At 45.8% G+C, this 14,073-nt stretch overlaps 1 protein-coding gene across 2 annotated transcripts in view; it reads right to left on the reverse strand.

Annotated features, from left to right (window-relative positions):
* Positions 1–13,239, reverse strand: part of CSK (C-terminal Src kinase) — a 71,329-nt gene extending 58,090 nt beyond the window's left edge. The window contains exon 1 of one of the 2 annotated variants that reach the window (XM_033160008.1): positions 13,076–13,239. The gene's annotated coding sequence lies outside the window, so the exon portion shown is untranslated. Of the gene's footprint in view, positions 1–11,351; positions 11,442–13,075 lie in introns of those variants that run through there. The other variant, XM_033160009.1, reaches the window with a different exon arrangement.
* Positions 13,240–14,073: the final 834 nt, after the last annotated feature.

Consider the following 14,073-nt stretch of genomic DNA (forward strand, 5'->3'; position numbering starts at 1 on the left):
GGAACTTGGCGTTAATACATCCATTTTGGTTAATACCAAAATGCTGGAAAGGTTGTACTTCTACAGGCAGATACCTCCACATGTGGTGGAAATGTCCCCGAATCTAAAGCCCTTTCGGATAGCAGTCTACAAAAAAATATAACGTATCTAAACAGGTATTGGAACCCATCCCATAATTGGCCCTATTAAATATTTTCCAAGACAATAATGCTCACTTGCACCATAAAGAGCTTATGACCCACCTACTCTCAGCGGCCAGAAACGTAATAGTTAGACACTGGAGAGACTTGTCCGGAGTAAATATGGACCACTGGTACCAAACTGTATGGGAAATTGCCTTATTAGAAAAGTTAACCAAGAAACTAAAACTGACACGTGGACACCTTCACCTCAGTATAGCTCCCTTTTATTACACACAGAGCTCAAACTGACAACAAGGATATCTACCACCAGCATACAGATCAATATGGCTAACTTGACCCAATAGCCCCCTTCCACAAATGGCTAACTTGACCCAATACCCCCCTTGCACAAACACATCCCACTACGGTTCATCAAAGGAAAATAAACATGCCCTGCCTCCCTAATCTTCTCTCATCGCCAATATAAACCAACAAATATACAGAAAGAAAACCTACTCAATTGACGCTGACATGAAATACCAAGCTGACAAAACAACAAGATATTAAGTCCACCACCCACCCTCTGCCCTCTACCTTTAAAATCATTGTTTTACATTTTGCATTGAACGTAACAAAAAGACTTTGTAGTTCATGAAAATCTTCAATAAAAATTATTTCGGAAAGAAAAAAGAAAGAAAGAAAAAAGGGAACAGACACCAGCACAGCAGCTCTTTGCTGTGCTTTCACAAGATCCCGAAGGTGAAGCTACCTTCCAATGGGTCATGCCTAAGAGGAACTTTCCAGTGACTCCGCTCAGGCTCTCAAGGGACCGAGGCTGAGTATCTGAGCCTGCACTTTCCACCCAGGGGGGGACTCTGCGTCAATCCCCAGCGCCTCCAGAGGGGCAGGTGTTAAATACCATCTATACATCATTCAAAATCCAACTATTCTGGACAACGACCATACAAGAAATATGTAAAATAACCAAGCAAGTATTAGCAACCACCCCAGAATTGGCCTTACTAAACATCTTCCAAGGCAATAATGCCCACTTACACCACAAAGAACTCATAACCCACCTACTCTCAGCAGCCAGAAACATCATAACCAGACACTGGAGAGACCGGTCAGGAGTAAACATGGACCGATGGTACCAAGTAGTATGGGAAACAGCCCTACTAGAAAAACTAACCAATAAGCTGAAACTGACAAGGGGAAAAATAGAAGACGCCTTCACCCCAGTATGGCTCCCCTTTATCGCATACACAGCCCAACAAGATAATGACGAAAATCCACCAACAGCATACAAATCAATATGGCTGACCTGATCCAAAACACACACACACACACACACCCCACTCACACATGAAAACAAAGACTACCACAGCCAACCACAAATGAACAACCACACCCTAGGCCAACCCCAACCTCTCTCACCACCAAAGCAACACAAGCGAACAGCAGAGAACCTGCACAAGCAACATTACACCAAACCCTACATATATTAAGTAAAATAGAAACATCATCACCCGACCCCACCCACCCTCCCACCCCTGTTCGCCTCTTTCCCCCTTTTCTGGGGAAAAAAATATGAGATAGAGACATTGCACGTACTTTTGTAAATCAAGAAAATCTTTAAGAAAAATACATTTTTTAAAAAAAGCAGAAGGGGGAGATGAGGGAAGACCAGAGGAGGAGAGGGAGAATAATTGTATATAACATGATGAATGAGATTTGTATCATTATTTGCTATAAAATTCAATAAATATTCATATAAAAATAAATAAATAAAACAATTAACTGACCGGGTGATGCTCGAGTGTTCCAATTAGGTGAGGCGACAATTTGGATATTTTATATAAAAATGTGGGATAAAACCCTTTCCATAAATCAAACTATTAAAATTAAAATGAATCGCTCAGCAGGATTTTTATGTTCATCCTGTTCTCGCGAGCTAGGCAATTGCAAAAGTGTGCACTTCCTCTAGCAAGAGACTGCGTGTCACATACCCTTGAGATGTTGGTTCCCAAGAGTGTTTATCAGAGGCAGTTCCAGGAATCAAAGGAAGATGAGGTTTTATCCCAACAGGTTTTACTCAAGAGTGGACACGTACAAATTAATGGACCTAGGTTGGTCATCTTCATTCACTGCAATAGGTCGGCTACGAGATGCCACTGGGGATTGAACCTGGGACCTTCAGCATCCAAAGCAGCTGCTCTGCCATTGAGCCACAGCCCTTTTCTTCTCAGAAAAAATTACTTCCAGTCTAGAAAGCAGACTAAGAACTTTGATATATACTCCCAGGACTTAACCCCATGATCCTCCTCCCGCAGAGAGGGAGAGGGAGGAGAGATATTTCTGGACACTGCATGTGGAAAACTGTATTCCTAGACGGCTGTATCCCATCCATGTTCTATGTTCGTGGGGGCAAGCTGCAATTCTGACCTGCTGAAAATTGCCAAGGGAATTAATTTGATCGGCACTGGTCATCTGTTCTGTGTTTTAGGGTTTTGTAATTTAATTATTGTGCTATACACACCACCATGAGACTTTTTCTTAATTAGCTGGTGGTTTAGAAATGCTCTCATAAATAAATAAACTAACAGAACACACACACACAGGAAGGAGCAACATTTTCCCCATCACAGCACATCCTGATAAATGCAACAGCCATGCAAGGCGCCCCCATCAGGCGCCCCCATCTTCTGAGGTCAGGGCCTTTATATTTATTAACTGTCCTCCAGAAGACTCTCCTTGTTCCCACATGGTCCTCTTTCTGATGCCAGACAAAGAGCTGCTCATTCACTCATGCTTTTCCATACCCTTTGGGCCAGGCTTCTGCAGCCAGGGGCCCTTCAAATGTTGGAACCCCCATAATGAAACGGAAAAAAAAAATGCTTAGAGTAACCTTTGTTTAAAAACATTAAAAACCCAGAAGCCTTTTTATTAGGTATTTGTAGGAGTGGAGATTCCAAAAGAGCAGAAAAAATTGTTTATGTATACTACGACGGCCACCCGGATACCGTTAGCCCAAAGATGGAAGGAGGAAGCAGTCTCGACAAAAGAAGATTGGCAAACCAAGTTAATGGACAATGCTGAAATGGCGAAACTAACTGGAAAGCTCAGAAATCAAGATGGTAAGAAATTTTAAAAAGAATGGGAAATGTTTATTATGTATTTGCAAAAGTATTGTAAACAGGTCACTACATTGGCAGGATTTTAAGGAGACTTGTCATTTTATAATTAATATAGGAAATTGGAGGTAGAAAAAATAATTTGGAGTAGAAATGACATGCAGTTGAAAAGGGAATGTAAAGAACGGGGGGGGGGGAGTAACGGGATTCAAAGAATTGCATTTTATGGTTTTGATATTGTTGTTGTGTATAATTTTCTATGTTGTTGTTGTTGAAAAATTAGTAAAAATATTATAAAACAAAAACAAATGTTGGACCCCTAACTCCCATCAGCTCCAGACAGCATGACCAGTGGCCAAGCGTGATGGAAGCTGGGAGTCCAAAATGTCAGGAAGTTGCTTTAGGTCACGCCGAAAGTGCATTTGTGCTCCCTTTTTGCTTTGATTTTAACTTTATTGGCCATGCTTTTCCTGCTGTTTATCTTGCTAGGAACACAGAATCATAGAATTGTACAGTTGGGAGGAACTGAAAGGGTGATCGTCCAACGCTTGCAATGCAGGAATCATAGTTAAACGAAGCAGCTTGCCTGCCTAGCCCACCTTGGCCATTTCCGAGTGGCAAAAACTCTCCCGTGTCTCAGACAGGGCTCTGTCTCCCATCAACTCTTCCTTTTGAAACCTGAAAGCACTTGTGGAGGCTTGCAGGGGAGATATTTTACAGCAAATCCAGGCGTGAACACAACGCTCCTGAACAGATTCTACAGAACCACCCTGCGTGCCTTCGCACTCTTTCCTACAAATGCAGCATTCGATGCTCAAATCTGTGAAGGTGCTACAATGCCACCACTTTTACTAAACGGTTTACTTTTGGGTACACCCTTGTTAAATGCCCTGCTGCTGCTGCTGTAAATTCTCCAACTCCCTGCTGCTTTTCTCTCAGTGATAAACCCAGCTTCATTTAGGGCTACAATGATTCACTGGCTAATCAGCAACACCGATCAACTAAAAGGCTGCAAACAACTTTGAAAAAGTGTCCTGATTAAACTGCAGATTAAAATAAAAATTGCATGAATTTACAGTAACTGTGGGTGATGGGCACCATACCAGAATATTCTCTCTCTCTCTCTCTCTCTCTCTCTCTCTCTCACACACACACACACACACACACACACACACACACTTATGCATGGCAATGCTCTTTCTTTCTTTCTTTCTTTCTTTCTTTCTTCTTCCTTCTTTGAAATAATTGTTATTGGTTTGGCAATGCCTCTTCCATGATGGTGTCGCACCGCAACATATGTCTGCATCATCTATCTAAAAACTAATAAAACACAAGTGGAAACGGAAACACAATGTTGCACTGTGGAGTTCTCTAGTTCAGAAGTCCAGCCAGCCATGCTGTCTTTCAGCATGCTCCATTTCATTCTATTCCTCCCCAGTTTTCTGTTATTTCTCCCATCACCAATTGGTCAGGATTCTGCAGCTGAGCATGCTCAAGTCTCATTGGGTCATTTTACCCCCAACATTAGGAGTCTCTCTTTTTCTCTCTCATTGGTACTTTTGCAAACCTTGAAGTTCCCCCAGGCCTGGAGGTAACTTCTCTTAAAGGTAAAGGTAAAGAGACCCCTGACTATTAGGGAAACTACAGCCTTCTGGCCACTTTTAGCCCATGGGATCTTTTCATTCATTCAGCCCTTGAGAAGCTCAAAAGGCAAGCCTAACAATCTTCACAGGCACCAGAAGTCTCCCGAGAGATCTGCAGGGGGTGGGGAGAAATCTCATAGAATCTTAAGAGTTGTGGAGTTGAAAAAAACTCAAGGGTCATCTAGCCCAACCCCCTGCAATGTAGGGATCACAGCACCCCTGCCAGATGGCCACCTGACCCCTGCTTAGAAACCTCCAACAAAGGCGAGTCCATCACCCTCCAAGGAAGTTCATTCCACTGTTAAATAGCTCTTACCATCAGGAAGTTCTTCCCAAGGTTGAGTCAGAATCTCCTTCCCTGTAATTTGAATCCAGATGTTTTGGCCTACAACTCCCATGATCCCTAGCTAACAGGACCAGTGGTCAGGGATGATGGGAATTGTAGTCCGAAACATCTGGAGAGCCGAAGGTTGCCTATGCCTGCCCTAGAGCAGCAGAAAACAAGTTTGCTTCCTCTTCCATGTGACAGTCCTTCAGGTATTTGAAAGTGGCTAACAGATCTCCGCTCAGTCTTCTTTTCTCTAGGCTAAACATCTTACCTTGGGACTCATCGCATCTCCATCATCTTGACAAGGGAGGCATGAGCAGTGAAGATCATGGAGGGCACCACTATTGCAGACGCAACCAGTTATGGATAGGCCATTGGTCCACCTAGCTCAGTCTTGTCTACACAGACTGCCAGTTGCTCCTCAGGAACTCAGAGCAGGTTCTCTCCCAGTCCTACCTGGAGATGCTATTGGGGACTGAATCTGGGACCGTCTGCATGCCACTGTCAAAATGAGATGGAAGAAGGAATAAAATGGGAAATAATTGCCATGGAAATTATGGCCGTTGGCGCATTTAAGCCTTGTCACGTAGGCTTCTAAGCCTGGATTCGCCCCCCCCCCCAGCCAGAACAATTAGCCAGCTCCCAGTAGAGAACAGGGTGCAATGGCCTCTATTAATTTGGCGGCTAGCAATCCAAACAGAAGAACAAAGCCCGTCTCTTCCACTAACTCAGCAGGGCACAAACAAAAAAGCTTCCCACCAACAGCACAAAACAAACACCACAAGTGTGAAGCACACAAAGTGCTGTTTTAACAGAAATTGCTCTGTGGTTGCCTAGCTGCGGACCGCCTGGCTTGCATTTGCTACCAGCAACGTGCTTTATCGAGCCTTGGTTACATGCAGAGTAATTGCAGAACTCACTCACAGCACAAGCAAATCATATGGACATGGGCTTCATCTCAGGAATAGCATGGGGGGCAGCTATCCCTAACGGGAGGTGGGGAAGCACCAATGGACTCTTAGGGTCTCAACATCACAAAACAGTCACATGAACATCGTTTAAGGAGCACTACCAGGCCTCAGCTTCCATCAGGAATGGGGAACCTCCAGGTGTTGCTTGACTACAACTCCCATCATCCTTGACGGTTGTGCACACGAGCAGGAGCTGATGGGAGTCAGGAATCCAGCAACACCTGGAGGGTTGCAGGTTACCCTGGTTTCCAGAGAGAGAGAGAACATCTCAGGCCACAGCAAAGTGCCCTATGATCTCATTGCTGGACAAGGAAGTACTGCACACAGTCAAAGTAAAGATGGCTAATTGAGGAAATACCGACTGCACACAGCCTGGTTCAGTTGGGGTGTGCAATGCAAGGACTGATACAGGCTAATGATAGATAGATAGATAGATAGATAGATAGATAGATGACAGACAGATATAGATAATCCCTATCCTCATTCAAGTTTAACATCTCAACAGACAGCGCATATACTACTGACTCAACAGAACACCTCTAAGCAGCTTGACAATCTAAAATGTCAATTAAAATATACCAATATGAGCAAGTGTTTTTTTTAAAAAAAAAAAAGTTGATGCAAAAATATTAGCCAAAATAAAAATAAAACCAGGAATTTTAATAAAATTACGCACAATAAAATTACATGGTAATTTCATGGGTATGCATGCTGGCAGTGGGGGAGGGTGAAAGCTTTTCGGCAGGCACCCAAAATAGTGTGACGATACCACCTGGCGGAACAAACCTAACAAATTTCCGCACACTATCAGAACAGCAACCCATCTGGACCAGCACTCTGCCTTCAACAGTGGACAGATGTCTAGCTGTTTGCTGAAAGAATTGTTTTAGGATAATGTTGGGGAAATTTTTTAGAAATCATTTGGTTGATATAGCATTCATATTTTTCTTTAGATATTTTAGGATTTTGTTGTTTATTTTTGTTGTTATGCATATATTTACTTACTATATCTCAAAAGTATTTTATTTTTCTATATTAAGAGCTGCTAACACAGCCCAACTAAATGCAAACTGTTTAAAATTATGAAAATAGTCTTCATATTAGACCACATGAGAAACAGGAAGCAGGGTTTTTCTTACAAAAAAAAACACATATCAGCAGATTGTTGATCTATAGATCAATAGACAGATATGGAAAGGGATGGGGCTCAGTGGTACATCTGCTTTGAATGCCAAAGATCTGAGTTCAACCCAATGATTCTCCAGTGGGGCCAGCAGAGACCCCCCCCCATCTGAAACACTGGAGAGCCACTGCTATTCAGTGTGGACAGTACTGAGCTAGATGGTGTGACTTGGCATACTGTATATGATCCTATAGAGCTGTCAACCAAACTCAAATGCCTGCTAAAATGAACAGTCTTGGCCATCCTGCAAGGTGCAAGCAACAATTGAGCCAGCCAGGTCTTCTCCTAGGAGGGGACTGTCAAATCTAGGTGTCCAATACTGTTTATTGCATTCAAAGTTGGGCACAAACTGCACAACGAACCTCGTTTCTTTTAAATCAGAGCCAGGGAATCTGTCTCCCAACTCCCGTCAGTCCCAGTCAGCCTGGTCAATGATCAGGGATGATGGCGGCTGGAGTCCAATAATGTCTGGAGGGCCACATTCCCACCCCCATTTTAATTCCAAATTACAAGGGGCAGCATCCAACAAGGGGCAGCATCCAGTGCTTGCTGCTGCTGCTGCTATTGGGAGTTGCTTTATGTATTTTTAACGAACGGCACATGTTTTGCAGATATGTGTTATAATATAAAATATCTTACATATAATATAAAATATTTTAAAAGGTTCCAAATTATTTTGAGATGTTTTGTGTAACAAGCGACTAGCAAATTCAATAAATTAACAATTTGTTCCCTGTAACTAAAAACTTTGAAAGTTACAAACCAAAAAATACTAGATCACTCAACATGTTTTTCCCCGAATAATTCTCAAGCTACTTTCTCTTAATCGGTTGAGCACCACAATTTTATTCAGATTCAGGGACCTGCAAAAGAAGGCTCCTCAAACACCGTGTGGTGACTACTGTCTTGCAAAAATGTCAAAACGATAATGACTACATAATTTTGCGGCCACGATCCTGCCACTGAAAAGTACAGCTAGTACTTCCGTAACTCAGAAGTGCACACAGGTGTCTTGAAAAACACTCCTGATCCTTATGTGGCCTCGTGTGAAAGAATCCACATCAGATTATGGTTACAGGTGCAGGTGGTTCCAGCCCAGAAGCTATTAAGAACATAAGGAAGAGTCTGCTGGATCAGGCCAATGGCCCATCTAGTCCAGCATCCTCTTCTCACAGGGGCCAACCAGATGCCCTAATGAGAAACTCAAAAGCAGGATTCAACCACAAGAGCGCACCTCTCTCCTCCTTGGCTTCCAGCCACTGTTATTCGAAAGCATTGCTGCCTCTTGACCATGGAGGCAGAAAATAAGCCAATAAGACGTTGAGGCTAGTAGCCATTGACAGCCTTCTCCTACTCCATGAATTTGTTTAATTCTCTGTTGTTGTTGTTTTGTTTTTGTTTTTAATAAGAATTTATTGAATTTTAACAATAAAAACACACAAAATACAAACACTACAAAAAACTACAAAACAATACAAAAATACAAAAAAAGAAAACTTACACACACTTATCTATCCTTATCCTCTTTATAAACATTATTTTGGGACTTCCTCACATCCTCTCTTCTGCGTTCATTTCTAATCTTCTTTAGTAACTTTGTAACATTGTAAAATCTTCTTTCTCACAACTAATCTTAATCTTACAAATCATAATCATCATATACCTAAAATCTTGTTCCTAATAAAATGAGCATTACACAACTCCAACTTCTTATATCCTCTCTTAACTTAACTTAAATCTCTTCTGATTCCAATTTCAAATATTTATTAATCACATCCTTTCAAATAATTATACATTTCTTCCAATTCTCTTACACCGTTTTTCCCCTCTGGTTTCGGAGTTTCGTGGTCAGCTATTTATATTTCCCCTTTAAAAATCTACCTTCACCCCATACCTTTCCTAACCATTCTAACCCTTCCCTCTTTCCTTCCCACCCCCACAGATCCCGCCCCCCCCCCAAAGTCCTCTCTTTCCAGCTCCTTCATCTTCTTTTATAATTTCCATCATGCCCAATTTTGGGCTTGATATTCTTAATTGTTTCTTCTTCTTTTCCAGGTTGTATCTTTCTTCTTGGTAGGCAACTACTCCAAAGTAACCATAAAGTATCTCTTCTTCATTCTCTATTACATGTTGCATTTTCCTTTGTCGCTGTCCTTGAACTCTTGGTCTCTCACTCCAAGAGCTCTCTAATCTGTCCGGTCCCTGGGCTCCAAGCCTCTCACACTTAAAGAGCCCTTCTTGTTTTGTTTAATCCTCTTTTAAAGCCATCTAGGTTGGTAGCTATCACTGCCTCCTCCTGCAGCACTGAGTTCCACAGTTTAATTATGTACGGCATGAAGAAGTACTTTCTTCTCTCTGTCCTGAATCTTTCAACATTCAACTTCACAGATGTTCAAGAGCTCGAGTGTTGGGAGGGATGGAGAAACTTTTCTCTTTAAATCACTTAATTCGGCTTTTGCCAACCTGGTGCCCTCCGGATGTTGTGGACTACAATTCCCATCAGCCAGCACAGCCACGGAGGGCACCAGGTTGGCACAGGCTGGATTAATCTGAAACAGATGTCCAATACCTCAGTCACTCCCTCTCTAATCTATCTCCATTTGAACGAGGCAAGGCAAGCCTTTGGCAAACAGACTTGAAAACGAAAATACTGTACATGGCGGAGACTCGCAAGGCCAAACCCAACAGATCTGAGCCACGGAGTGTTCTTGACTTTGCTCTCTCAAAAGTTAGCTGCCTTCTGCCGCAGCCTAAGAGCTATGAGGCCACGTGCCAACAAAGACAGGAAAATCAGCTGCACTTTCACTTTTCTTGCCATTATGCATTCACCCTCCAAGAGCCCCATAATTCTTCCTCCTCACATATGCACTCACAACAACCCTGTAAGGTAGGCTAGGCTGAGAAAATGTAATTGGCCCACAATTGTTCCAGGAGCTCCCCAAGCACACGGAGATTTCAACCAGCAAGGGCTAATGGTTAGAGCACTGAGCTACGACTTGGGAGGTCCAGGTTCAACTCCCTACTCAAGCCATAAACCTGAGTATGGATGACCCTGAGTCAATCATGCCCAGCCAACCTCACAGGGGAGCTGCGAGGCTAAACTGAGAGGGTGGGAGAACAATGCAGGGTTTGTTAGAGGAATTAAGTAAAAAAACAAAACAACACAACCTAACAGTAGGATTCAACTTTGTGCAAAAAAACCTTTGTTCCTGCATTGCAAGGGGTCGGACTCTGTTATCCTCGGGGTCCCTCCCAACTCTACACATCTATGATTATTCTGGAAACAGAACACACACATGTATCTCTCCATGCAGGTATTTAAAGCGTCGACTAAGGGAAGACTTTAGATTTTAATCCACTGCTGTATTGTTTAATGGTCGAATTGTTTTTAGTCCCACTTGATTATATGTGTGTTATGGTTTCTTGGACGCCGCCCAAGGAGGAAGAAGGGAATATAGAAAAACAGCAAAGAAGCAAACTTTTTAGCCCACAATCTGACATGCATTTTACCTGGAAGAAAGCGCCACTGAACAGAACAGAAAATAATTTTCTGAGTAAACTTACTTTTGTGCTCTGAAAATGTCATATACACACCACAGAGTAAACTTTCATAAACTAAAACCACAAATGATGAATTGCATGTACTTAAAGAGGTAAAATAAGCTGAGGCTTGATTGGAAAGTCTTACACATATTTCAATTCTTCCTAAAATTTCTATTGCTCCCTTCCCCCTCCAGGGTGGCAAGAAACAGGCTTTTCCCAGGGGGGGGGGGCATCAGGATTTATGGAAATTCTATATCCCCATTTTGAACAGGAATAGCAGAGAACAACTTGCAGGCGATAGTCATAAAGAGACTTACTCCATTGCACTTTAAATAATAGTGCATTATTTAAAGTGCAATGGAGTAAGTCTCCTTCCTGATGCTCGGGGCATCTGAAAAACAGGAAGAATCTAACCTTGGCCTCCTACCTCCAGCAATGCAGAGCTTAGCGGGGACCAGATCTTTGCCCTTCCTTTAATTTCTATGCACCCTCCTCGATCTCTAGTCAAAAGCAACTCCTGCCTGGAAAACATGTATGTATGCAAACATGCATGTATATGAAGAAGCCGCTCTCTGCCCTCAGCAGCACGCCACTAATCCTGAGCGCCCAGCACCACTGAGCCCTCACAGGGGCAGCTTTAATCAGCTGTTGCCAGACCTTTAAATTAGCTGCGGTTAACAATAAGCTCCTACCCACCTGTCCCTGAGCCTTTTAAACCCCTTATCCCATCAAATGCCTATTGCGGGGGGGGGGGGGAGGGAGGGAGTTAGCTTTGCTGCATTGTGCCCCCAGGCCTGCTGGTGTGACAATGGCTGTTGTGAGGGCGGCAGCACAGATCCCTCCCCGCTGGCCGGACAAGCCACTCCACACACAATATGACTCACTGATGGTGACAATGTGAGTCTGCAAAGGCCCAGCTGGGGAGGACTGTAGCGCCACTGTCCGTGGGGATGGACGGGCGGCCATACAAAGGCAACGTGGATCTCCAAGCAGCCAGCCATTCTTCACACCCGTTTAGGCGCCAAAAGAACCCCACAGGCGGCATTTCTGCTTCCACACACACCTCAAAATAAAACTTCATTGAGAACCCCAGTGAAGTTAAGAAGGAGCTGTGCACTAGCAACACCATGGGGCACGGTGGGAAGGGTCTGCCAGATGTGGGCATAAAAGGGAGGGGTAACCAAGGGGTCAGACCTCTATAAGAGGCAGGGAAGAAATGGGTGATCAGCATTCCAGGGAACATCTACAGTATTTAATTATGTTTTGCTACTGCTACTGCTGCTGTTTATGGGCCCCCATTGTTTCATGTATCTGCCTTGGGCTCCAGGAAATGTTCCCTTAAACCATGTCAGTTTCCAGGAACAACTGAAGGGAAATTTCGTTTATTCTAGGAAAGAGGGGAGGGCGAAACCATCCCACATCCAAAAGACGGCCTTTCCCCCATGGCATCGATTCTCGCCTTCTACAAAGCTGAGGTCCCCCTCCAGGAAGACCAGGCCACTTTCTAAGGTGTGATTTGAAAATATCCCTCCGCCGCTGGTCCTGCACCAGGTCATCACGAAGCCGGACATCAACATTCAAGGCACACACAGAGAGAGGATGCGGATCAAAAGACACCTCTGCACCTCAGAAGCGCGGCCCGACGGATCTCGCCCACCCACGAGACCCCGACGGGTCTTACACACAAGAGAGAGGGAAGCAGCAACGGGGCCGAAGGGAAGTGGCAGGCCTCGTCCAAGTCGAAGGGAGAGCGACTCCCCCGGAGGCAGCGGCGCGAGACAGGAGCACGCCCCGCCGCCTCCTCGCACCCTGGGGCGGCTGGGGAAGGCTGATGGGACGGACGGACGGCCTGCCACTTCCCTTCGGCTTCTTTTCGGAAGCCTTACGTGGGAAAGAGCGCTTTGGTGGGTGTGATGCACTCCTCCTCTCCCCCCCGCACCGCTCCCCGCCACGGCTCTTCCCCAGGGACTAGTCACTTGAGTGGAATATCCCCCCGAGTTCCCACCCACCTACAAATCGCCAGGGGAAAAAAGGCGTGAGGAAGGATGGGCAAGTCTCCCCTCTCCAGGCGGCCTGCGAGGAAGCGGGGGGGCACGAACCTTTAGATCCTTCCAACGCACCGCGGGGCGGGAAGGAATCTGCGCTGCTCACCTCTCTCCAGGCTCCGTGTTGCCTCGGCGGCCCGGCTGGTCTCGGCGAGCCGCTGTAGGGTTATTCCATGCAGCGGGAGAGCCCCCGGGGACTCGGGGCCACAGGGCCGGCGGAGAAGGCAGCTCCGAGGGCCGGAGGGGTCCCAGGAGCGGGGGGCGGAGATCCAGAGATGCAGCAGGAGGGAGGCAAGAGGGCGGGAGGGCAGCAGCGGCGGGACCCGGGGCGGGGGCGGGGAAACAATGTAGCCGCCGCCGCCGCCGCCGCCGCGAACGTTCCGATTTCGAACGCCGCCGGCTCCTTTTGGAACGTTGGCGCCGCCGGAGTTCCAGGCGCGTTTCTGCAGCCTCGGAAGCGGAGCGGTGGCTGCGAGGGAAGGAGCGGCTCCGGAGGCCCCCGGCGAGGAAGGCGTTCGTCCTCCGCGTCCCACGACCGCTTGTTCTCGTTCCGCGCCCGCGCCCTAGCTACGCCGCCGCCGCCGCCGGGAGCCTCGCAGGGCCTGGCTGCCGAGAGAGAGAGGGAGGAAGCCCCGAGCGGTCCTACGGCGCCTGCGCCGCCCCAGCTCCTTCCTTCCCACCATTGCCCGCCCAACCCTCTCGGCAGCAGGTCCCTCCCAGCCGGCGGCGGAGGGAGCGCGACACCTCCTGGCCGCTAGGAGAAGCGGAGCTGCCGGGCCGGCGCTTGGGCTCTCTCTCATTGAGCCGCTAAGGTGGTGTATCCAGGCTCGGGGAACAAGCTTTGCGGCCGGCTGTGCCAAAGTCCGGGGTTGTTACTGGGAATAGTAGAATACAGTATTTTATGTTGCATCCGACTCCGTTGCGCTCAGAGTAGACCCGCTGGAATTTCATTTCATTGGGTGCGCTCTGAGTGTGGCTGACTCACGAGACACCTCTTTGTAAGTGACTTGGAAGAAATGGGTGATCAACAAGCCAAGGAGCTTCTATTTATTTAATTATGTTTTGCTTATTATTTTTATTTATTTCATAAAATTTATACACCGC

This window comes from Lacerta agilis, chromosome 9 (genome assembly GCF_009819535.1).
Source record: "Lacerta agilis isolate rLacAgi1 chromosome 9, rLacAgi1.pri, whole genome shotgun sequence".
Classification (NCBI taxonomy): Eukaryota; Metazoa; Chordata; class Lepidosauria; order Squamata; family Lacertidae; genus Lacerta; species Lacerta agilis.